Below are 23,312 nucleotides of genomic sequence, written 5' to 3'. Positions count from 1 at the left end.
ATACCTACTATGGTTGTAGCATTTCATTTGCATATGGGTAAAAAGCAGAAGGTTCTGGGGTCAAGTTTGCCAGGTTTGAATCCCAGTTCCACTACTTATTATGTACCTTTAGGTCATTTACTTTCCTTGAATCTCATGTTTCTCACCTTAAAATGGGCATAAAAATAGCATGTATCTCACAGGAATGTCATGGGTTCTAATAAAATACATCTGAAGGGTCCAGAACAGGGCAGGACACATAGTAAGCACTCCCTAAATATTATTATTATTGCTTCTATGGGGTTCAGTATCAGAGAATAATTTAGCTTCCCTTACTGTAGATCCCACACACACACACTGATTTGGAAACAATCTATTCTCATGACTGTCTTGTAATTGACAAGTGGACAGAGGACAGACGCACATCGTGTTTCATTAAAGAAGCTTATGCTAGAATTTCTGATTTGCAAGTTCAAGAACTAGATTCTATTATTTCACCTAGGTAGTGATTAAGTCACAAGAGCCCAATTTACTAATTTATCCTAAGAAATATAATGGCATCCCTACAGAAAAGTCGGTTTGGGAAACAAAATCATCATCAGAAGGTTGCTTAGGGAAGGTAGAATCGGTGTAAAGGGAATTAGAAGATCTTAAATCATCCCCATTCCAACACCCAGGCTTCTCTCATAATTATTTTCTATCTTCTTTCTCCTCCTAGAAATCTAATCAGGTTAGATCTCAAATCCTATTAATTTGTCCTCAGGAAATTATCTTCCACCCATCTTTTCTCTGACCCATTTCCACTTATTCATTCCCGGGAAATGAGAACATATAGATAACATGATATAATGTCCTCTAAAAGTCTGAGAAGAGCGTGAAGGGTGAGAGTCTCAGCCAGGTGAAGAAGCAGTGTTTATACTTCAGAATCTCTTTTTAAATGATAATCCCCCATAACTGTCACCATGCTCTCCCAGGCCCTTTATCTCCTTTGGGCCCCCGGAACATTCTATTTCTTCCCCAGGAGCTTAGTGTTCCTTTCTGGGAGGTAGGCTTTGTTGCTGTGCCTTAACGAAAGGTTAGGTGATCTAAAGGCAGAGAACCTGCAAAAGAGGTAGAAACTCAAAAATCTCACAAATGCTGTTTCAGTCTTTTCTCTGCTGCCAAAGATTTCCCCCAGAGAAGTCTTTGCTCTTCCTTTTGTGGGGAGGGACATCTTGGTTGGACTTATGGAAGGGGCGATTCCTTCATCATACCATCACCCTTAGACAAGTCCTACTTCTCTCACGCTTGCACTATTGTAAGTGTCCCAGCAGGTATCCCTGCTTCTAGGTCATCCCGCTCCCTGAGATTCATCTCCCTAAATTTATCTTCATTGCTTAAAAATGTTCAGTCCCTTTTTTCTTCAAATAAAATAAAATCTTCAGCCTGGCTGATAAGTCCAACCACTTATCACTCGCTATTCCTGAGAGCACAGAGGTTCTTGCTAGCTCTCCAAACACCTCACCACCACTACCCATTATACACACTTTTCCTGCTTTTTGTCTTTGCTCAATTTGTCACCTCTTCCTGGAACTCCTTGTTATTTGTCCCAAATAGAATTAGGAGATAGTATCATACTGTCATGGTAGAGGGGACTCCAGGTACATCGGCCTTCCTACAGTCCTTCAAATCTAATCTTTTTCTTACCTCAGGGCCTTTGTACTTGCTGTTCTCTCTGTCTGGAACATTCTTCACCTGTCCAGCTCCTTCTCTTCATGGTTCTCCTCTTAGAGTAGGTTCTTTGCTTTTCTCTCTTTTAGCATCCTGTTCTGTCTTCCTTCAGAGCATTTACCATCTTCTATAATTATTCGTTTAGGTATTTTGTTTGTTTGTTTAACCCTCCCCCCCCACACACACACAGTAGATTGTAAACTTGCAGACAGTGTTCATGTCTACTTGTTTCCCACTACTCACATTTCAGTGCCTAACACAGTGCCAGGCCACAGTAAGCATGAATATTTGGTGAATGCACAAGTGATCGAACGGGTTATAATGCATGGAACTCATTGACTATCATCAGCAAAATCCCCTATATTCTCAATCTCTTCTCTGCTTCAACTTAGACCTAGCTCTTCCCAAAGGCCATTTCTCCCAAAGGCTATCTTCTCTCTTTTGTTCACTGCATAGATTGGTGCCTGGCAGAGTAGGTGTTCTATATGTATTTAATTACTACAGTATCTACTTGCTGTCTTTTTCCCTTTAATCTAGTGAATGGTCAGGAAGATAGCCCAACAGAGTGAAAAGCAGTCCTTGTTCAGGCAGACTGAGATGGAATCTGCTACTGACTAGCTGGTGATCTTGACCAAGTTTTTTTTAACTTCCTGCACCTTAAGCTTCTTCCTTTGTATGTAGCAGAGTGGGCAGAGATACCGTTAGGTTGGCCTAAGGAGTTAATCTACGCTGCCCCCTAGAGGATCTTTATTTCTGGGCTAGTGACCGAATATCGAAATGTTTGTGAGCTACACTGACATCCTGGAGAGAGGCAGGCTCTAGCGTAGCCTTGCCAGAGTTGGCTCCAGCATAGACAGTGGGGCCAACTCTGGCATGAACAGATGAAAAGTTCAGTGGTCTAGGAGAGAGTAGCATAGACTTTGACAAAGGTCAGCAATTCTGAAGCAGAAGAGTGACAGTGGTCATTCTAGTTACATATAATAAAACACCCACTTAAGTGTATAATTCAATGAATTTTGACAAATATATATACACGTGCAACCATGACCACAATCAAGATTTGATTTCTTGATTGAATAGGAACATTTGATAGAATTAGAATTGCCAGGGGGACCTCATTGGGAAACTAGATTTGCTGCTACTTAAGCATGTGGCGGGTTGACAAGAGCTTTGAAATTTGGAATATTGCTAAATGTGTTAATCATACTTAGATGAGGTCAGGGATGTTTCTGAGCCACATACAAAATGGAAATAATAATAAATACCCACTTTTTAGGGTTGTTGTGAGGATCAAATGAGAAAATGGATTCATGTAAAGTGCAAATATGGTGCCTGGTACATAATAGATACTTAATAAATGGCAACTGCTATTATTGTTCTTGAAAACAAGGCAAACTTTCTGCTTTTTTTTCTTTATTCCACGTGACAAATTTATTCTTTAGTAATAAAGAGAGAATCAGAAAAAATGGATTAAAACAAGAACATGCTCAAACTGCATTCTTTGTAGACAGTCCTTTGCTTTCTGGTTTAATTATAAAACGCAGACATTCTGTTAATAAATTAAACGTGTATAAATATATTTAAAATCCATTAATAGGTAGGTGACAATGTCATTATTAAGTGATCACCAGTTGTCAGAGTGGGAGCTAGAAAGTGATTGAGAAGGGGCACACAAAACCTTTTCAGGTGATGGAAATGTTCTATCAATTCTAATTCTATCAAATGTTCCTATTCAATCAAGAAATCCAATCTTGATTGTGGTCATGGTTGCACGTGTATATATATTTGTCAAAATTCATTGAATTATACACTTAAGTGGGTGTTTTATTATATGTAAATTATACCTAAATTAAGCTAGGTTTTAAAAAATTCCAATGTTTTCATAGATGTTATTTTTAATAATTATTTTATTTAAATTAATTTAAGGAATAATTGAATTTAAAATTATTTATTTTCACTATTAATTAAGTTATTATCTGCTCACAGAATTCCTGAGTATTTAACAATTGACTTTTGCAAGCCCATGTGAATTGACTCCAGCCTCACACTTTAGAATCCACATAATAACTGTGTTTGTGTATATGTGTATCCATACATATGGTTCCTAGTTGTTGTCCTATGTCCTTGTTCTACTGAAAGAACCTACAAGAATGACACCCTAATAGCAATGAGCATACCTAGCATCTACATCTTGACTTCCAAATATCATTCTTCACTAAGAAGGAATGAAAACTTCTTGGAGAAACGGCTAATTCCATGACTGGGGCAGTAAAAAATCTTAGTGGTTCCTTACTAAAGAAAGAAAGTGCTCAAAGAATGATAATGTACCAAACTGAATAATGGCCCTCATAGATAACAGGTTTTAATCTCTGTTATCATATATGGAAAAAGAATCTTTGCAGATGTGATTAAGTTAAGGATCTTGAGGTGGGGACATTATTCTGGAGTATCCTCTTTCTGTTAAGAAAGAGGCAGAGAGAGATTACATGAGAGAAGATGACAAGCAGGAGGCTGAGACTGGAGTGATTCAACCACAGGCCAAGGAATATCAGCAGCTACCGGAAGGTGGAAGAGGTAAGGAACAGATTCTTCTCTAAAGCCTTTAGCATGCCCTTACCCCATTGCATAAACTTGCCTCTCTTGTCAAAAATCATTTGCCCACATATGCGAGTATTTTTTTTTTCTGGACTCTCTATTATATTCCATTGGCCCATACCTGTCTTTATGCCAGTACCATACTGTTTTGATTATTGTAGTTTTGGATTAAGTTTGAAATCAGTAAATGTGAGACCTATAGCTTTGTTCTTTTTGTGGACAAAAAAAAGAGGTGCTGTAAAATACCTAACTGAAAGTAACTTCACAGGGTGATCTGATCATAAATTCCTAACTAGACAGTTCATGGTAGGTAGTCAAACACCAGGCATATAAGTTTTAGCAAAATGTTTATCTTTGTCTTATGCAACCCCTGTTCATTGTTTTTGTACAATGCCTCTTTTTCAGACCCCTCCAAAACAAAAGTGTGACTGCCCTCAAGAAAACATGTAATCTTGTTAATTATCCTGTAATTCAATCCCTGCCTTGCTTCTCCCACCTTCGGACAACCTTCTTTACTTCTCTCTTTAATTCCAAATGTATAAAAGAAATGGCAAAATGTCATTCATGGGAGCATTTGATATCTTGCTTCTTGTCAATGTGGTCAGTTTGGACTCTAATAAATGCTTATAAAAATTCTCTTGAATGTTTGAATGTTCTTACATAGAAAATTTTCGACATTGTTCTGACTATTTGAGGTCTCTTGAGATTCTATTTGAATTTTAGAATAGATTTTTCTATAAAACTAAAAAGTGTTAAAACTATTTTTCTATAGAAAGAAATAGTACACGTTCTTAAAATTCAAGGTTCTCCTTAAAATGGTCATAACTGGCCACAGACATAAAATTAAGGACCTTTTTGAGACATCTCTTAATGGTAATGGACCCTTGTACAGAGCAAGTTGAGAAGCCCCAGACTCAGCATTTTATATCTCCTTTCCCTGTTTCCAGCCATGATGATCTCACATTGAACACAAAAAAAAATTTTGTAGAACACAGACATCAGAGAGAGGTGGACTATGATAGAGGCAGACAAAACCCAAAAGAGAGCAGGATCAGTAACCTTCCTGGTCTACTTTCCCCAAGGCTATAACATCAGAGAACAGAGCTTCTCTTTTATTGGTTCGTTTGTTTCAAAGGCCTTTTCAGAGCCAGGGGAAGTTCAGTGGTTCTTGATAGGTTTGCTTTATCTTATTCATGAAGAAAAAATTTAACAAGTACTACATAGTCACAATATCTTTTATGGCCCAGTATCACTTAGCAGTATAAAATGATGTTCTATTCATTTGCACGAACAGTGCATTTGAAATCAAATCACTCAACATGACCCTTCTCTTTCTAAGACAAAAAAATAAATAAATGATGTATATTTTAAAAATGTGTGTACATAGATTCTGGCCCTGCACTTACTAAGGCTCTTAATCTCTTTGTGTCTCAGGTCTTTAAAATGGGATAAAAACAGAAACTACATCATGGGGTTGCCTGAAAATTAAATTCACTAGTATATGCAAAATGTTTAGAATAATGTTATATAAATATTGGCCATTATTATCACCTTATCAGGTGTCGTGAGGATTAAAGTAAATGAGATAACCTTTGTGAAGCTCTTGGTACAGTGTCCGGCACATAGAAAGTGCTACATAAATATTGGTTATCATTATAAACAGATATTTCTGTGATTTCATATGAAGTTCACCCCTTTATTAAGTACATCTTACTTTTCTTCACAACTTGGACACATGTGGAACATAATAAGCATTAATTTTTTTATAGTTATTCTTCAGGCAAGCAACTCATTTTTGAGTCCTTTATGGCTGCATTGTCCAACATGGTGGTGGCCTAGAGCCACATATGGCTATTGAGTACTCAAAATATGCATTAATAATTTTATACTTATCATATGTTGAAATATTCCAAATATATTGAATTAAATAGATATATTATTAACATTAATTTTTCCTGCTTTTTTAATTTTTAATGGGACTACTAGAAAATTCAAAGTTACATGTGTGGCTTACATTTTATTTCTATCAGACGATGTTGTTTTATAGGGTTAATTTGTGACTATTTCCTCAAGTCATGACCACAGTTTCAAGGTGGACTTTTCATAATTTGGCTTAATCCATAAATAATACTTCTAAATGTTTACAAACATGTATTGATCATTTACTTCTACATAGCAATTATATTTTAACTATATTATATGTTAATATCTTTTTCATATTATTCTGGATTCAAGGCATTTTTATAGATTTAACTCATTCCATTTGATTACAGTCATGATTTCAATATTTAGCTTGTCATGGCTTGACTGTTCTTGGGTGCACAAACTATTCTCAAACTGCCTTGTTTACTTCCTTCAACACTATACGTGATATCTGCAAAGAACTGCTTCTTCCTACCAGTAGCAAGATATACCAGAGTTTCTCTGCCTGGAGATTTGGCACTGGCTGCCCTCCTAAAAGCTCTGGTTTCTTTTAGTGGATAATGTGAAGAATATAGGCTCTGTGGCTGCATCTGTATCATTCTCAGTGACGACTGAGTATCAGCTGGCCAAAAACAAAGCAAACCTTAATCATCTCACTGGCTGAGTGAAAGCCTTTCAGATTTATAAGTTCCATTTAACCCTAATCTCATTATTTTTATCTAATGCAAATCATAATTCTAAATAAAAATTAAAATTCTACATAAAAATCTTAATCATTTTACAGTGTGAATCCTCTTATTCTGCTCTGTTTTTCTATAGTACTTAAATTTTCCAACATACCATCTCTCAATTTTCATTTATTTTCTTATCTAAATTGTCAGCTTTTTAATTTTTAATAGGTGATATATCCATACTATACACATTCTTAACATGATGAGAAAGAGAAAAGCAGTCCCTGACCAATCCAGAGCTGTCCGGGCACTCACACCTGGTACTCATAGCTCGGCCATGGTGATCTCTCATTGAACACATCAGAGAGAGGCAGACCATGATAGAGGCAGACAAAACAAGATCACTCCATAATTATGTCTGAGTAAACAAAACCAAAAATATTGTCTAAACTGAAAGGATGACTGAGCATATGCCCCTTTCCTGGATATTAAGAGTGACTACTGCTTCTTTACCAAGTACAGCTTTAACTCTGCTTTGTTCCTCATGCCTTCTGGATAAAAATTATTAAGATACCCAATCACAGAATTAGTCCTGCCTCCTGAAAGCATCTAATCCAGAGCAAAACTCCCTTTCCTTAAACCCTTCCCCAAATCATCTAGCCCAAGCCCAAACTCTATAATAAATCCTTTATGACATCTTGTGACTAGGATGCCCCACTGAGCCTATGGTTTACTGTCTCCCTCATTGCAATGAGCCGATAAATCCCACTTTGATTGACTACAGGTGTGTTTCTTCTGGTCTTTGACAGACATCAACACATGCTACATATGGCTACACCAAATCATATGTTTAAATTATAATGCAGCCCAAAGCTTTATAAACATTCATATTCAAATTTCAATGTATGTTTCCATTAAATTTACCCTTGTCTATTAATTTCTTTTGGCTAGAAGACCTGACCTTGCAAGACTTCTGAATCTAACTCTCTTAGGTTTACTCAATATATTCATAGCTAATGGATTCAAGATAATAGTAGCAATATCAAATTCACCAAAATCAGTCTTATCTAAGGACATTATAAAGAAATATTTAGGAGCAGGTACATAAGGACTCCATAGGATAAATTTTTAGACACTTGAACTAATACATAGAATCATCTGACAATTCAATTCAAATATATTACTTTTAAATTGAAGCATTGAAACATTGAAACATTATGTAAAATTATCGTACCAAATGGCTGCCTATAGACTAGACTAGCTCACTATTCCAGTCTTAAAACACAAATTGAGATGTCCCCACGTATCTTAAATTTGTTAATTTTACTATTTTGGGGTAAAATCTTTCATTTATTGTCATCTCCTCTTTTGAATTTTCACATCCATGGACACCGGCTAAGAAATATCATCCAAAAAACCCCACTTTGGCTTTTTCCTGTCGATAGGGGGAAAATCGGCTCCTTTGCTCATCTTTTCGTCATAAACAGCTTTGCCATAATTTAATTTAAAAAAACACAACAGGAAAAAAAAATCCTAAGCAAGCAAGGAAATATAATTAATTTATATGTTACAATTTATGATTTGACTTTGCTCTGAATAATAATTAGTCAAAATAATTGAATTATTATATTGTCGATTTCATCTTTTGGAATCAAGTTATAGAGAAAGCACAGAAGGCTGAAGGTAAATGTTTTCCATCTTAATCATGTGAAAATAAAAACATAGATGATAGAAGTTGGGAGATGAAAGTGGAGAAGAATGCTGACATCTGCATTTTACAAAATGAAGAATCTAGAGATTTTTCTACTGTCAAGTAGACATAAACATTGATTAGAATTACTAAATTAAGAAGAAAAGATCTAAAATAGTGCCATAATTATACTGAGAGAAGGAGATGGTGTGTGTTTAAGTAAGCTCTTTCCACTTTCTTTTTCTTTTCTTTTCTTTTTTTTTTTTTAATAGTAGAAAAGTTTTATTAGAAGGGAAAGTACACTTCCAGAAGTGGAAGCGGGCCTGAGCAAGAGAAGCGTGCCTCAAAAGGCCTCCTTCCACTTTCTTTATTGCTCACTCTCCTTCAGTCACACGGCTTATTGGCTATCTCTCAAACTCACTAGGCACACTTCTGCCTTGGAGTCTTTGCTGGTATTAGTTCCTTTGCTTAAGAGCTTCTTCTCCCAGCAACCACATGGCTAAATTCCCTCTCCTTTGACAAGTCTTTAAACAAATGTCCCTTCACAATGAGATCTACCTTGACCATCCTATTTAAGGTTAAAACACCCTCACTGGCGTTAGCAAAACTTTGCCCTGTTATATATTTTTTATTCTATTTTACATATCACCTTCTAACATTATTTACTTTGCTCATTTATCATGTTTATTGCTGCTTTCTGCCTTCCCTACTATAAGCACCCCAAAGATCTTTGGTCAGTTTGCTCACTGACCTATCCCAAGTGCCTGTAACAGTGCCTGGCATATAGTAGCTGTCAATAAATATTAACTGAATGAATGAACTTGATAATTTCCAAAGGCTTTAAATACTTATAGGTATTTGGTATTCACTACCCATCCCAAATTTCCAAAAGATATTTTTAAATCAAGAATTTTAAAAATCTAAATTACACATTATAAATTATATCTAACAATATACTCTCAACTGTAGACAAGAGTTTTTAAAAGACCATATGTTATCCTCTTAACTCTACTTTCTATTCCAGGAGATAAACTGCACGGGAAGTTAAATTTTAACTGGGTTCTCAGAATCTTAATGCTTTCATATTGAGAATTCAAAGATAAAATTGCCTTCAGGTAACCACTGGGTCAGCCTGCTTACCCTAGCTCTGCTGACTGTATTTTGAGAAACACATTGCATTTAGATATTAACAAAATTAATTAAATCAATCTGTTCAGCTTTGGTTTTTGCCCTCAAATTTCCCAAGTAACTGCAGACACAAAAACACGCCCCCGTCCCACATATAAACATATAAACCCATGTGCAAAAATTACAGCAACAATTTATCTTTTAAAACAATAGTTTATTTTTGCTCATGAAAGTATGGGAAACTAAGTTATTTCCATGAGTTGGGCAAGTCTTATTTAGCAATCAGAAACTTCACCACACAGAATCAAATAATTCTTAATCTTTATCCTAAAATAACTTAAAAACTGGACAGGAAGACAACTTTTGTTTAGCTTTGTAATACATTTGGTTCACGAATATATCATTTTAAAATTAATATGTTGCTGAATCATGAATTTTCTTAAATAATTATCTCAAAGTAAGTTAAACTGTGTGTCAATTGTCCAACTGGAAAACACAATCTAAATTTATTTTCCCAAATTATAAATATAATCAAGTCTTACATTTAAAAATGAACTTCATAATAATATTTAGAAATATGCAAACCTAAAATAAAATGTTTTACTAAAATCTACTTTAACATATATGCAAAGTTGACAAATGTATTACCTAAATGGCTCACAAAGGTACAGGTTACATTGAAAGGGGTTTAAAAAATCAAGAAAATGTGTTAAATGTTCATCTCTAGCATGAATTAAAATAATTTATGATTATTTTATTCTATTGCTTTGCTCAGTACATGGCTCATAGTTAATAATCTATCTTGACATATTTGTATTGTCTTAAATGAAACGTAAGAGTTCTTTATTTTCAGTATCTAAATATAGAGCTGTTGCCAACTTTTAATTTAAATTCTTAGATATGGTACAGTTTTATTTGCTCTCCTCTTTATTGGTGTTCCTTTTTAAAAAGTGAAGTAGGAAACTATTAAATTCTATTGGTAAATCTGACACCATAGAAGCACAAAATCTTAGAGCTGCAAAAGTTAAAAAATAATTTAGTCCATCACTCTCTCCTTCCATTTTTATAAGTGAAAAAAAGCTCTGGTAAGAGATGTTATAGAATGTCTGGCTCCCACCCTTGGTTTCTTTGTACCACATCCATCTCCCACAAGTTAAAAAAAGAAAAGTTTCCATATCAATAACGCAGGACTTATTAAGTAGATTGACTTGAATCCAAACTCATAAAGAATAAAAATATTTGAAGCAACTTTCAGCAATAACACACATAATAAACTAGAAATTGAAACAGAACACCATATTTAGTGAGAAAACTAGGCACACAGCTTTGGGAGCAGAGGCCTACAGTCCTTGGATGCCCTGACCTGATCTCTCTTCCTTTTGTTTCTTTGTTTATCTTTCAACAGTATATTTTACAATTTCCTGTAGAGTATTGAGAATAGTTGGAAAAATGTTCTCAGAATTTATTTTCTCTTGGTGCATTGCTAGATACTGGGGAAGAAATAGCCTCGCTGTGAAGATATCAGGCATTCTTGAGGATCCATCTGAGGCCTTTCCCAGGCTTATAGGGAGATGCTATATGCTGCAGCATTCCAACATGCCACCAGATAATGCAGCAGGAACTCCATACCTCCCCAGGAAAACATCTCTTGGTCTGGGCCAAATGGCTCTCTTTATTTCCTGGCCAAAAATCTCCACCCACCACTGCTTATGTTCTACTGGTATATAGGACTTGACTGTGATGGAGAAGGGAGGTAGGACTGGGAGGGAATGGTTTAGTGTGTGCAGACTTAGGCCATAGGAAATCCTTTGTGAAAGTCGATTCTTCAGCATTGTGACTCCCAGCATTGTGACTCCAGGATGCCATTGTGCCTCGTTAGTTCATAAGTCTCATAAGAACTTTCAAGTCATAGGTAGAAGTGAGTTTAGGTACTTGGGCTCTGAAGTCAGAATTGCTGGCTTTAAATTCTATTTCTTATTTACTGTCTCACCTTGGCTTTAACTTCATGTCTCAGTTTCTTCATCTGACAATTGAGGACGATTGAGCTTACTTCATAGGGTTGTTGTTGGCTTAAATTCGATAATCGCCATAAACTTCTGTGAAATAACAGAAAATATATATATATTAGTCTCCACCCCTGAATTTTTGGCACAGAGTTCCTAAAACCCTTGTAATTTCTCAAGTGGTAAGAGCAGTAGGAGCATTTTTTTTTCTAATAGATAGTCTTTGACCCTGATTCCTGACAGAGCTCCTAAACCCCTTGGAATTTCCTGGGTGATAGGAGTGTTTTTTGTTCCAAGGAGGTTTCTCTTGGTGGGCTCCTGAATAGCTTCAGCATGGGGTTGGTGACCAGAAAGGCCAAGCCATAATTAGATGCTTGGAACTTTCAGCACCCCTCCCCACCAATCCTTTGGGAAGGGGAGAGGGACTGGAGATTGAGTTAATGATCTATCATGTCTACTGGATGAAGCCACCACAAAAATCCCCAAAGTATGAAGTTTGGAGAGCTTCCAGGTTAGTGAATACATTTACATGTCTAAGGGTTGTATACCCAAACCCTGTGGACTTTGCCCTATGTGTCTCTTCATCTGGCCATTCATTCATATTCTTTATTATAACCTATTTAATGAACCTTTATAGCAAACCCATAAGCATAAGTAAGTGTTTTCTGAGTTCTGTGAGCATTTCTAGCAAATTAGTGAACCTAAGGAGTGGGTCATGGGAACCCAGATTTATAGCTGGTTGGTCAGAAGTACTGGTAACAACCTGGGACTCATGATTGGCATCTGAAGGGGGCGGGCAGTCTTGTGGGGCTGAGCCCTTGTGGGATCTGACACTACAGTGTCAGAATTGAGATAAATTGTAGGAATCCAGCTGGCGTGGGATAATTGCTTGATTTGTGGAAAAACTGCACATCTGGTGTCAGAAGTGAAGTGAAATGTGGTAGTAGTGTGAGAGTAAAAGAAAAGACACAGGAAAATTGTAGGTTTTCCTTTACAACCTCTAAAAAAGTTCATGGCTCATAGTAAGTGCTTCATAAATGTTAGTAATAATTACTGGTCTTCATTTTCTCCCTGGGCCTCCAGGGCCTCCCTGTTCACCTCTAACTCCAGTTTTGCAAAGTAAACATATCTTTCAGATCACAGCTCAAGTGTGACTTCCTTAAGAAAATTTTCACTGACTTCCCAGTCTAAGTCAAATCCCTTTTCTCACCTTTCTGCACAGAACTGATCAGAAGTGTAATTGTATATTTTTTTACATAGTCATTCCCTTTATACCTGCCTCCCCACTAAACTGCAGGTCCCATGAGGGCAAGACCTACTGCTTTTTGCTCACCTTTATAGCTCAGGACTCAGCATAGTGCCTGGGATATAATAGGCATTCAAAAAAAAAAAGTTGTTTTAAAGAATGAGTCTCTTGTGTAATCATCCATAATATAAGTTCTTTTTGTTAGATTTTAATTTTTTAAAAATTAATTTTGCTGTTGAAAAATACTTTTTACACTTACTACAATAGATTTTTAATGGGTGTTGGCAGCATAAAATTGAAATTTGTATTCTCTGGTAAAATCCAAGTACACTGACCTTCTGATTTGCTGGCAGAGGTGACCTTAAAATTAATGAGTCCCAAATAGAAGATATATTTGAAACAAGCTACATTGTCCAAAAGTTTCCTACTGTGGTATTTCTGCATAACCTGATTAAAAACTTAGTGCGCTTATCCAATTCCTTCTGATCTATAGATTTTTCTTTTCCAATAACTATAATCATATTAATCATAAAGGGCCAGTGATCCTTGTAATTCAGTTAATCTACTTATTATAAATCATCATTCAACTATTGCTAATAGTTGAGTTATCAAATTCTGTAGCTGGCTTCAAAATACTGATCTCTATATAGTTCAATTACCTTGTATAGTCTGCAAGTTTTGTTAACTGCTCTTATGGTGAAATAACCTTGTGTCCATTTTCTATTTCACTTAGATATAAGAGTTTTATTTGTTCAACTGACTGTATCCACTTAAATAGACTCTGTTTACTCTGATGGCCTAGTATTTCTGGCAAATATCCAATAAAGCTCAGCTTCAAACATTCCCCAGCTTTTCACAGCTAAGCTGCTAGCTTTTTATTTTACTTCTCAGCAGATAAGAGCATCTCATCAAAGAGAATATTTATTAGTAAGTTGGCATCTGTTTTGTTCTGAATGGCTCCCAAGTGAGCCAAGAAAATTAAGGATAGAAGAAATTCCAATTCTTCCTAGACCATTCACAAGAGATAATTGAATGGATCTCTCCTAACATGAGGCTGTTAATAAGAGGGGAAATAACTATTGGGCACCAGTACACAAAAGAATAAGCAATGGCATCAATAGCCTCATTCTCCCTAATTGCTTATCCTCCCAGTGGTGTTCGCCCTCAGGATGGAAGGGGACTAATAGTGCTCCTAGTGGCCCCTCTTAAACAACAGATTCTTCCTAGGCTAACATCTTAAGTAGTGTATTCAGAAGGAAAAAGCCACCGAATTATCTGTGGTCTCGAGATGCCATCTGAATGAGCAGGATGTACCCAGCAGGAGGCCCAACCCCAGAGCACTCAGTCTTCTTAGAGGGTTTCGAATGCTCTGCCACTGAACTATCGCTTTCCCACATAAACAGACTAACACTTGTTCTCCTGTTCTCTTCTCTCAGGGCATGACCAGCACAAGCAGAACTTTTAGAACTCCTTTGCGAAGGCTTAGACTCCTGTGAATTTGATTATCGTGAGTCAACACTGAGCCTGATCCTCGTTGGCCACACTGACAGAGCTCAGACTTTGGGCTGGGAGGCCCTGAGTTTACGAAAGTTTGAAAAGATGTCTGTGTGTGAACAAAATCTGGAAGGTGGCATGCAAAAATAAAAATAGCTGCAATGTTTGCTGGAAGAATTGTATAAGTTACTTATTAAAAATTTTTTTCTTCAATATTGTTACATTGACTTTTCAGCAACTTTTTTTTTTTTTTTAGGAGAAAGGTTCTCGACCTTCATCTTGATGTCCATATGACAAAAGTCAGATCAGTTGAGGGTTTAGTGCTGGCTGCATCCAGGCCAAAACTTCTACCTTGGCAAGAATTAATCCTCTAGAGAATTCCTTGGTTAGCAATATTTAATTTTTCTAGATTCTGGTGGTATAGCAAAGCATAAGATAAACAAAGTCCTTGCTCTCTTAGAGCTTACATTCTAGAACTGCATTGCCCAGTACAGTAGCCACTGGCTACATGTGGTTATTTAAATTTAAATTAATTAAAATGAAATGAAAATTAAAATTCATTTACTTGGTTGCACCAACCACATTTCAAGTGCATAAGAGTCATATGGTAACTAGTGTTTACAGTACTGTATTGCTCAGATATAAAAACTTTTTCATTACAGAAAGTTCTATTGGTCAGCACTCTTTTAGAGAGAGGAGTTTGACAATAAACAAGTAAACAAAAATGGACAAGAGCAGAAATTACTCTAAAGAAAATAAAAGATAGTGATGTCAAATAGATAGATGGTCTTTGGGAAAGCATCTCTGAAGAACTGACATTTGAGCTGAAAAAGTAATAAAAAGAAGGAGTCAAAGAATGTTCCAGGAAGAGGGAGAGGCAAGTGAAAATGTCATGAAGTGGGAATGAGCTTGGGGTATTTGAGAAACAGAAAGGTCACTTTGGCTAGAACTTTGTGAGAAGGGAGGAGAGTGTTCCAAGATGAATTTGGAGAGTTAGGTTGGGGCAAAATCTGAAGGGCTTCCAAGGTCATGATGAGGAGCTTGGATTTAGTCTCTGCCTATCTTCAGAGGGTGGCCAATCTTGAGGTCTACAGAGAAGCCTAGAAATTTTATTAGGTTTTTGAGGCTATGCATTGCATATTCAGGCATCTGAGACCCTGAAGCACAGCAGAGTTACAGAGTCTGACAATGGTTCTAGAATTGAGCAGAAGATGGTGTCAGAAAAGTTGGTCTTGCCAAAGACATATAGGAGGAGTTGAGAGACGAGCTAGCAGCATTCACAATCCCACTATTGGATCAGGGAATAGACTCTTCAGACAAGCTGGTGCTTTCATAGGGCTGCAGAGAGCTCCTCCTTGCCTACCTCCTAAAAGGATAGTAGACCTAAGGATATATCCACTTAGTTGGTTCCACCCTAAGAACAAACCTTTTGATATTAAAGGGACACGGCATGGTTCAGGTGAGCATAGGAGGAGCTGGGAGTGGGGAAAGGGTCACATCCTCTCATCCTGGAGTGTTCGAAAGCAGAGCTATCTTCCACCCTTATCTAAGACCCATTCATTCCAACATTCATTCCCTCAACAAATCTTGGTTGTCTACTTATGCTATGAATTTTTTTAGGTGTTAGGGACATAGCAGTATATAAGACTAAGTTTTTGCTCTTTTGTAGCTTACAAAGCAGGTAATAAATGGATATAGAATATGTGAAAAATTAAAAAGAAAGGGAATAGAGAGTGACAGAAATATTTGCTTTACATATATTTTTGGGGGAAGGCTCTACATAAATGACAAAGAGAGATTGGAATGAAGTGATGGCGTAGGCATGTAAATCCTTGGGGGAAGAACATTCCAGGCAGAAAGAACAGCAGATATCTTGAAGTGAGAATCTGCTTGGTGGGCTCATGGAATAGCAGGAGGCCATTATGCTGGAGTTTATTGGATGACAATGAGAAGGGCGAGAGATGCAGTCTGGCACGTGAGGCTGGAGGTTGGGTACAGATAACAGGGTATTACAGGACATCATAAGGATATTGAGTTTTATTCTAAATGTCATTGTGAAGAGGAATTTTCATTCAAAAGGCTAATCAGCTCTCTGTTCTGCTTCTGTAAATATGCTTGCTGCACTCGAGGTTGACTAAAGACTCACTCTCCCTTTTGTTTGATCTGTCTAAGCTACAAATGTAAATGTTTGTACCCCCTAGCAACTCCTGTATTTTGTAACACTTTGTAACTGCCAGTAACCCATAGCAACACCTGCCGCTTTGTAGCAGCCTGAGTTTAAATTATCCAATCAGGCCATGCCAAAAAGGGTCTATATAAGGAACGTTGCAACTGAGCTCGATCTTTAGAGCGCTAGCTCCCCTGGGACCACTGGCGTAACAAACCTGAGTTCTCCAACTCTCCGAGTGCTGCTTGGTTTCTCACTAGTCTGATTTGGGATCTTTTCTGCAACAATGGGACCTTATTGGAAAGTTGAGAGGCAGGAGTTATGTGACTTGATCCACATTCTCAAAGAATCACTCTGGTTGCTTGTAGAGAACGAATTATAGGGGCCAAAGTAGATACAAGCCTTGTTAAAAGGCCTTTGCAAGAGCTCAGGGTACAAATGACAGACAAAGATAGTAGTCAGATTCCAAATGCATTTTGTTGATGGGATTGGATGTGGATTATAAGAGAAAGAGAAGAGTAAAGGATGACTCCAAAGTTTTTGGTCTGAACAACTGAGCGAATATAATGTCATTTACAGAGACAAGAAACCCTAGGAGAATTGTAGTGCAGAGGGGGATGATCTAGAAATTATTTTAGACATGTTATGTTTGAGATGACTGTTAAATGATCAAGTAGAAATTTTGAGTAGACAGTTGAAAATACATGTCTGGAGTTTAGGGGAAAAAAGCCAGACCTGGAAGCATAAATACAGAAATGTTCAGTATACAAATTATATGTTTGTATGTATGTATGAATGTATATATGTATGTATGTATGTATGTATATTATGGAACAATTTTAAGTATATACAAAAGTAGAGGAAATAATATAATGAATATTCACATATCCATTATTTAGATTAATCAATTATTAATATTTTGTTAGTCTTGTCCCAACCACCCCCACTCCCCCCCGGGTGTGAGAATTTTAAAACAAATTGTGGGCAATACTATCATTTGTAATAGATTATTTTTAAAGTCCTGGGGCCAGTGTATATAAATAGAGAAGAGGTGGGAAGACTGACTCCTGACACTCTGCCTTTTGAGGTTAGGAACAGGAGCAACCAGCTAAGGAAGGGGACTGAGAAGGAGCAGCAAGTGAGATAGGAGAAAAAGTGTGATGAGTGTGGGGTCTTAGAAGCCAAGTGAAAAATGAGTTTCAAGAAGGAGGGAATGATCAATTGTGCCAAATGTTGTCGAGAAGCTAAGAAAGATGAGGACTGAAAAATATCCCTTGGCTTTAACAACGTAGTGATCACTAGTGACCTTAATGAGGGCAGTTTAGTGGAATTAAGGTAAGAACTTGATTAAAATGGGTTCAAGAGAAAATGAGAGGAGAGGCAAGAGAGACTTCCAGTACATACAACTTTATAAGGGATCTTTTTCCTGTAAAGAGGAGCTGGGAAATAGGGTAATAACTAGAGGAAGGTATAAAGTTCAAGGGAGGTACATTTTTAACAGGGGAAATTACAGCAGTTTTGCATGCCCATGGAAATAATAAAGTAGAGAGGGAAATTTTGATGATATAGAAGTGAGAAGGAATAAATTAATGAGCTAAGTCCTGGAATAAGTTAGAGGAAGTTGGATCTTGGGTTTTAGATCATTCATTTCAGTAGTTACAGGAAATTCTGAAGACTCAGGTCTTGCCTCTTGTAGGTCAAGTCCTAGGGCAGAGGCATACCCCCTTCCTTATGGGCACTAGTTCCAAGGAATGAACATCTTTGCCCAGAGAATGTCAGGGGCTTATCACTGAGATAGATGGGATCTTCTCTTACTAAGTGGAGTCATTTATTTGGAAGTGTCTTAGTCACTTGGATGTATCATCTATCCAGTGACTCTCACTTCAAGTAGTTCCTGTGCCCAGCCCCAGCTAAATAGTCATAAGTCCAGGGCTAGGCATGTGATCTAAGCCAGTTCAAGCATATCTTTTTTAGGAATGTTAACCCTTGCCTGAAGTTTTAAAACCAAATTTCAGTACAGCTCTGAAAAAAGTGTTCAGTTATGTAGGATAATAAATCCCTTTGTTGTTTAAGCTAGTTTGAGTTAGATTTTCTATTACTTGCAACCAAAAGCATCCTAACTGAACTACAAAGAAAGGCACAGTTTTCTACTGGGTGGTGCATATATTAAACATGTTTATCATATACCAATTCTGTGTCAGGCATGTGCTATGCACTAGGGATACAGTAGTAAACAAAGAAGATTGAGTTCTCACAGTCTAAAAGCAACCCCTCCAGGCACCTTTTCCTTGAAGGGCATTGGGACTTTTGTTCTTTGCTGTGAGTCCCAGTGAGTCAACCCTTTCTTCTCTCTTCTCAGAGCTGCCACCTCCTGCCTTCACCATGTGGGACATTCTTTAACCAATTTCATCTCAAAGAATGTTTATATTCCCAGCTCTCTTTGTCTTTGTCACTATGTCAGTTGGGATTTTTTGAAAGAGAAACTACTCTAGATATTTTAAGCAAGACGGAATTTATTTCAGGGAAATAGCTATTTTACCTAACCATTAGAAGAGCTAGAGGATTGAAGGTTAGGGAAAGTCATTCTTTGCTCTCATACTTGCCACTAGTTTTCAAAGAGTCACAAGTTTTAAGAGTTGAAATGATTACTGCTGCATGTGGCACCAAGGTGGGTGATTCATGGGGAAATACTGAATAAAATTTGTCCTTACTGGCTTTAACTAGTGTCTGGCTCTATTTGAAGCCACTGCAAAACCTTTAGCCTTTCTCCTGCTGCCCAAGGAGCAATAATTTATGGCTTCTGCTTCTCATTTGCTTTCCAAATCTCATTTGAATGGCTTTCATTGGCTGGCACTAACCTGAAGTCCACTGGTAAGGGATTTTGAAAAAGGCAGATCCCAAATGGCCAGTCCCTGTGATATCAAAGAGCTCAGAAGGGAGTAAATGGTATGAATTTCCAGACAATCTGACACAGCCATCAACCAAAGGAAGAACCAACCACATTTTTTTTAAGGGTTTGTCTGCTAATCACAGCATAGATGCTCTCTGAAGACAGTGGGGATTTGCCTGAAGCTGGTTCCTAGAGATATCCTAGAGAGAAAATTCAGCCTCACAAAAAAGCGGATCAGACTTACATAAAAGAAAGGAAGGTGAGAACGGCAGCTTCATTCAGGCACAATTCATGAAAAGTATACTCCTCCCTCACAATGGAGTCAGTTATAGAGGTCACCAGACTGCCTGCCTGCTTCCCATGCACCCTACAAAGAATGCTGCCTGATGATTTGATATGTACCTCCTGCTCATATATAGCTCAAGATTAAGGAATAGGCTTATTGGAAAAATACATATGCAGAGGAAGTTCAGGATAGTTCTCTACACAGGAATATGACTGGGTAACCAGGTATCCAAAAAGAAAAAAAAAAAAAAGCAAAATAAGCAAACAAAACAGTTCTTTATAAAGGAATGAGACTTGTCATCTTTAGCAATGAAGGTCTTCAAAGTTGTGAGGGAAGAAGTATTTGAACTTAGGGAAATAGAGCCAGCCAGACACTAGTAAAGGCAGTAAGGATGGATTTTACTCAGTACTATTGCAATCTGGGAGTGAAGCTTCAGTAAAACTGAGCTCAACTACAAATACAGCAAAGACAGCTGGGGATTTATAGGCAAAAATCAGCATGGGAAGATCAGTAGAAGGAAAATGACTAAAAGGAGACATTGAGGTAGGGGGATTCTTGACAAATTTGTCTAATGGGATTCTTGCTAAAAGCAGGCCAAGTACTTAGACATCAAGGGAGGAGAATAAGAGGAACTCGATCAGATATTAATGGTGATTAGATATCAAAGATAGGGGGTAATTCTTGCTAAACTTACTTAGGATTCTTGCTAGAACTGGGCTAAGCAGGCTGAGGACAGAGCCAAAGGGTGAGGAATAGTCAAAAAGAGGGCTCAGAGAAGCTCGTCTAAAGTTTGGTCAAGGAGAGAGTCTTTGTCAGAATAATACACCTAGCCACACTGCCTATTGAATGTGAAGGCAAAACAGGAAACAATTGAGAACTCAAAATGTTTAACACCACATACTCTATGTGAAAAAGTTACTCATAGATATAGTTCAGCAAAACAAAAATGGTATCTATCAAGGAGGACCATATGTGTAATAGAAGTATAAGACCAGACAAAGTGAAAAAATCTTGGGGAAAAAAACATAATAAAAGATCCATAAGATCCTGATACACGGAAGGCTCCCTTCTGAGTTACAAAGTTTTGTTTTTATTTTTTATCCTTTTAGGCAAGGCAACCCTTGGTTGACCTCACAGATTGCAAGGACCTTGTTAGCTTACAATCCTTTATTTTTTAATTTCTTACGCCTACAGCACCTGGTCTTCCTAGGTAGTCTCCCATCCAAGTACTAACCAGGTCTGACCCTGCTTAGTTTCCGAGATCAGATGGGATCAGGCTTGTTCAGTGTAGCATGGCTGTAGTGAGTTACACAGTTTTAACGACATAAGAATATATTTTCATCACTGAAGATCTAATTATATTACCTGGTTCTATAGTTTGTATTTATAAAATTATAGTATGGCAAATGTTGGGTTTGGGTTTTTAATTTTTCGTCAATTTATATACAAATTTTGTATGTAGTCACCAATATAATGTTATAAATATTTACAATTAACAAATTTAGAGGTGGAGAGAAGTGGAAAGAAGAGAAAATGTGTTAATTTATCTTTACTGTTGAGAGATGGTTTAAAATTAGTAAACTGATAATTATGCTGATTGAGGAAATCATGATAAACATCAGGAAAGCTAAAGAACAGAAATTAACAGAATTGCTTCTAGGAAGTGAGACTTACTAAGAAATGGAGAGGAAGAGAAACTATCTTTTCTTGTATGCCTTTCTTAAAGTTTAAAAATTGTATGTGTCTATATATTGTAAAAATTTTTGAAATATTTAAAAATTGTTGGAATATTATTTTTAAAAAATGCCATCCTCTTCCACTGTGCAAGAAGATGAAAGCATTTTCTCAAAAGTTTTAAAAGTAGATGACATGTCTAATATAACTTTTTCACTTTTAATATCATTTTGGCAGCTCTCAGGAGTCAACAAATAAAGAAATCTTGGTATTACTTTTATCCATTGCTGTCAACAAGTAATGGTATCATGGTCTTTTTTCATGGCCCAGATGATGGAAATAAATTATTTCTCAGTCTAAGAGTATTTACTATATGTGGTCACTTAGTGAAATCCGTTCATTTTATTGAAAAGCCAGTAGATATATAGATCTTGATTATTAATAAACTTGTTTTTAATAGCAAGCAACTTTATTAAAAAATTTAATCTATAAAAAGCGTTTTCATTACTTGTGTGCAAAAAATAAAACTGGAACCCTTTATGAACATTCAGATACTTCTCCATGTTCCCATTGTTCCTTGTCTATTTAGGGAATGGATATATATCTTATTAACTTCAGTATTCTTTGAAATTCCATTGAAATTTAAGCTTTGCAAGTTCTCACTTCCTATTATAATATTAATAAGCTTCAGAAGCTTCTCATTAAAATAACAACCTTAATTGAATTGACTTAAATCGAAAGAACTTGTCTCTCATTTCATGGTTCCTCTTAAAACCAAATCCAGAGGAAATAAGAACTCTGTTGGTACTTCTCTACATAAATCATTTAAATTATTATTTGATTAAAAAATACTGGGCAGGGAGAGGGGTGAGCTCTGAAGAGGTCAGTGGAACAGATAGACCAGAGGTTGAGCTTTGTGAGATGGGTTGTATTTGTTTAGATAAAATAAGGATGGTGAGCCTATTCGAGATGGTAAAAATGATTTGGGAAAAGGAGCAGAAGCAGGGATTTTCTTATAGATAAGCCCTGTTGATATGAGAGTAAAGGAAGGTAGGTTTAGAAAATTGTTTGGGTTTTTAATTTGAATACAAAAGCTTATCCATATCCTGAGGACTAAGGAGAAATGTTGAAGGTTTGTTTTTCATTCTGCTTTGTTTTTAAAAAAAATCAGCTTATCGGTCTTATAAAAATAATACATTTTCATTATAAAAAATTTAAGCAATGCAAAAAAAAAAGGCACAAATAAATTCTCCATTCCAGAAACACCAATAACCTGTCTTCCAAATTTATGAGCTTCTCCCTGATTATTCGAATCTCTTTGTGATTTTTGTTTGCCTTTATCATGATTATTTCAACTTTTTTCCACATCAATCGTTCCATTTCCAGCTATGTCTATTCTGTTCCTTGCCATTTTGTTTTCTTTAGTTCTCTAATAATATTGTTTTGGTCCATGCTTTATCAGATGTGCAGTTTCCCTATTAATCTCTTTCAGGTGTTTTATTGTCTCATTTTTGAGTTCTTAGTTTACTGAGCTCATTTTCTTTTTAGGTTTTTCTTGAGCTCAAAGCACTTGAGTGAATTTTTTCTGTTTCTCTATTTGCCTCCTCAATTTCTTCCCACTTTATCTGAAACTGGTTTGGTTTTCCTCCTGAACTGAAATTTGAGGGCTTTTATTTTAGGCTGCATGCACTTTTTTTATGATTTGTAAACTTATCTGAAGGAAGGGACAGGGCAGAGTCGGGAGGTGTTGAGCAGCCTTTGTTAGAATATCTAAGTTCTGCAATCACTTCTGAAGTTTTAAGTGTCTATTCCAGAGTTCACTCTACTAAGGCTTGGGGTATCCCAATTCTATGGGA

The 23,312-nt window shown here is 36.7% G+C and overlaps 1 pseudogene; it reads right to left on the bottom strand.

Moving 5' to 3' along the window:
- Positions 1–20,967: 20,967 nt before the first annotated feature.
- Positions 20,968–21,086, bottom strand: LOC112469352 (annotated as a pseudogene).
- Between the last annotated feature and the right edge of the window lie 2,226 nt (positions 21,087–23,312).

This window comes from Pteropus alecto, unplaced genomic scaffold (assembly GCF_000325575.1).
Source record: "Pteropus alecto unplaced genomic scaffold, ASM32557v1 scaffold170, whole genome shotgun sequence".
In the NCBI taxonomy this organism is placed as follows: Eukaryota; Metazoa; Chordata; class Mammalia; order Chiroptera; family Pteropodidae; genus Pteropus; species Pteropus alecto.
The sequence above is the reverse complement of the archived record's forward strand: the minus strand, read 5'-3'. Positions and strand labels throughout refer to the sequence as shown.